Consider the following 4,112-nt stretch of genomic DNA (forward strand, 5'->3'; position numbering starts at 1 on the left):
AGATCGCGACGCAGCGCCGCCCATCTCGGGCACACCTGGCTACGTTAGCCTACGTTAGTTATTTATAAGAAATATATTGAGAAAGAATAATAGCCATATAAATCGAGTTAGGAATGTTTGAGATACACTTATACAATAATTGTGTTTGCTCGCAAACGAAACAAATAAAACGGCCTCAATCACATCGACAAGTAATATAAGTAGACGAAAAAATAGTCAAGTAAATGCGGGTTATCAAAGATTACTCATAAAAGTAGTAATCAGGTTTCAATCAAATTTTAAAAGGACTGTATAGCAAGCATCAGCTTTTGATCTAAATAAGAATCATCAAAATTGATATAATCAGTGAAAAGTTATGCGGTATAACACAACGTAGGTCGACGACAATCAAGTAAATATGCATTATTAGATATAACTCAAAAAGTCCTTTTTAGATCTCAATTAATTGTAGTGGCACCACATGACACGTACCTTTCGATTAAAATAAAAATCATCAAAATCTGTCCACCCAGTCAAAAGTTCCGAAGTCACATACATAAAAAAAATACAATTGAATTGAGAACCTCCTCTATTTTCGGAAGTCGCTTAAAAAGTCAGCTGCTTTGTGCAAAACTTAAAGAAAATTTCCGAAATAGGAAAATTCTGAGCCAAGACATTACAACATTTTTTTTTAATCGTAGAAGATAACGTCTTTGTAATTCAAACTAATGCAATAATAAATTTTCAATTTAACATATTTATTACAATTACTTCTCGTAATATATGAAACGACTGCAATATTTTTGTGTTTTATTATTTCGTTTAACTCGACTCGTTAATCGCTTCCGTTTTATCTCGATATGCCTGTTTGTGAATATACGTAATTACGCATTAGAAAATAATATATTTACGTACAGGTTTATTCGGTGTACTTTTGTAGTGGAAATATTGTACTATCTGTAACTATAAGAATATATAAATCATTAATCATATAATCAATAATAATAATAATAATAATAATAGTTTAATCAATAAAATAAGAAACACAACTCTTAGCGATACAGTAATTTTACTATAAAGTCGTCGTAAGACTTACTCGTGTTACAGAAATAACTCAGAAGAGTATCTATTAAATAAATTCTCAACTTAACGCGATTGTAATTCAACAATTCATCATCTGATATGTAACTTCTACTTTACTTTTACGATTACACTCACATTAAATTCACTCAAACCGATTATATACGCGTTTCTCGTTAAAATATTGGTGTGTAAACAAACAAAAACACATACGACGCCGCAAATACGACCTTATAGCACAACAATGTATCGATTATACGTTTAAATGCGAAATACATCTCTATAACCATTAGACTAAAAACTGAATTACTATAAAACATATTTCGTTGATTCCGAACAATTTGTGAAGCGGTTTGCAGAATGAGCCGATATCGGGATCTGACCATAAATGCGAAGAGTTTAAGGCGTGGTCACTGTGACGTGTTGATTACAACTTTCGGTACCGAAAAATTCGGTTTCGACCACATCGGCGCTAGCCCCCGGGCGTTTCGGCACTAATGAAATAATTCCACGTGTAATTTAAAACTGTTTAAGATGTCAAATTTTAAATTGGATGCGCGAAAAGGTTGGCATGAAATAATAAATTAATCGGTTCCCTGAATGGGTTAAGTGACTCCGGATAGTGAATTTTGAGTTAAGTAGGTGGTGTGTTTTGCTTTTCTTACGTTTATTAGCGCGCCCGACGAGCGCTTGATTGATGGTAGTCAATTTGAATACGTAATCTGATAACTGTGATCTCTCACTGAATTTTTAAGGACGTTTTAATAAAGCTAAATATAATTATATTGAGTTCAGTGTATTGTTGTATTTTAATTTTCTAAAATTTCATCATTCATCATTTCAGCCTATCACAGTCCACTGCTGGACATAGGCCTCCACAAGTTTACGCCAAAAATGGCTTGAACTTGTGTGTTTTGCCCATATTCACCACGCTGGGCAGGCAGGTTGGTGACCGCAGGGCTGGCCTTGCGTACTGTGTCGCTTGGGGGCGCCACAGTCCTCCTCGCCCAGCGCTGCGCCCTGGTGGCCGTAATAGGCGAAGATCTGTCGCGTCGCAAGAGGTGCTGGTCGGCCGTAACCTCCTTCTGCTAGGAGGTTATGGCGCTAAAAGAGGGTGCGGAGCGACAGCGTGAGGCTGACGCCAATCCGCTTCGTAGTAGACGACCAGGGGGAAGGAGACGCCATTATACGCTCCTTCACCCTTCGTAATAGAGTGGGAGAAGGGCACCACTATTCCTCCCGCTCGTCATCGGGGTGATAGAGCGCTCACAGTGCCCGTGGGCACTTTGTAGACGAAGGCGGCCTGCACATGGCGGGCCAAACGTCGGGGCGTCGCGGTAGCATGCGAAAGCGATCCCGTGGCGCTTCGCCATGGCAATGGGGGCACCGCTGGGTTTTAGTGGGTAGTCTGGGTTGGCCAGGAGTCCCACACTCCCGCCGGCCTCGTCGGCGGGGTGCGTAAAAGCATTTCCCCGCGAAAAAAATAAAATAAAACATGGTGTTAAAACTAAATACTTAATTATAGAGAAAAATGCGTTAATTATTAATAAAATATAGAAGGTCATAAAATCCAGCTAGCGTTTAGTTGTTACAAGGATTTATATTACTTGAAGTAATTCTGCAATACACTGCATTCTCAGTATAATCTCGATAGATAAGGCGGGCGTTTCTTGCGTTTATGTATGTAACTATCATTCGTAAATATGTAGTAGGAAAATGTTTTGTAACAATGATAAACAACAACATACAAAAAACAACAAACAAAAAAATAGTCATTTTCTATTCTAGTGATTTGTCATTCTCCTGTTGATATACTGGACTTATTTTTGTATTAAATAACATGGCCCATTTTTACTAGTGTTACAATTAATGAAAATTCTTTTTGAAGGGTACTCTACATTCGATAGTGAGATCTGTGTGCTTTTGTTTTTTTTGTCTATCTTTCTGCCTCTCTCTTGGTTGTGTATCACGCGAATTAAAACAACTGAATAAATTTTAATAAAGTAAAAAAAAATAATGATAATTTATTGAAATGTAGTTTCACACATTTTACTTATAGTTACAGAGTATATATAATATTAGACATTTTACCTTTTAGAGACAAGCAAATACGTGTAAGTTAGTAGGTATATAAGATTAATCATGATTTAATAATCTGTACTAATAAATAAATTTGGAGTGTATTTGTAATATTAATATAACCGCTTTTTACTAAATACACATGTATGTTACATATACCAAAATGACATTTTGTAAAAATTTTATCTGTCTATCTGTCTCTTTGTTCCGCCTAATCTCTGAACCGATTTTGACGGCATTTATACTGGCAGATAGCTGATGTAATAAGGAGTAACTTGGCTCCTTTTATTATAGTCTTTTTTATATTTATTTTATAACTCTGCGAACTGAACAATAATTATTTTCTTAAATTCTACGCGGATGAATTCGTGGACACAGCTAGTTTCAAATATTAATGAAAGTGGACGACATTTAGGTTCATACTACAAAGGTAGAACACTGAATACTTTTTATTACCAAATTCATCATGTTTCTCTGAGAGATTGTGCAAAAATTATAAAGAGTAATAGCTACGAAGTTGCGTCCATAGAATGTCAGTCTGTAATTACATTTACTGGAGATAGGTTCTGATATAATCTAAATACGAGCTATGACAGAAATCTATTGCTAATAAGCAAAATCAAAAACATATTTTTAATGAAACCAGCCATTAGATGATACAATCTAGATTTAGATAAATCAGCTTTTAAACTTTATCTGGCCGTGCTAGTTTTAACGTACACATGTACTGTAAGAAACACGATAATTAAAGGAGTTAAATTTATAAAAGCATTTAAGTAATTTGTAATGCTTTTTTTGGTAAATTCAATATTATAAAAAAACTAGCTGACTCGGCAAACGTTTTCTTGCCGCTAAACGCTATTTAAAAATAGGGGTTGGTGGTAGAAGGGTGAAAATTTAGGGTCGTATGTATTTTTAACACCAAATCATAATAAAATAAAAAAAAAATTAAAAATTAAAAAAAAATTAGGGGT

Source organism: Melitaea cinxia, chromosome 15, assembly GCF_905220565.1.
Source record: "Melitaea cinxia chromosome 15, ilMelCinx1.1, whole genome shotgun sequence".
NCBI lineage: Eukaryota > Metazoa > Arthropoda > Insecta > Lepidoptera > Nymphalidae > Melitaea > Melitaea cinxia.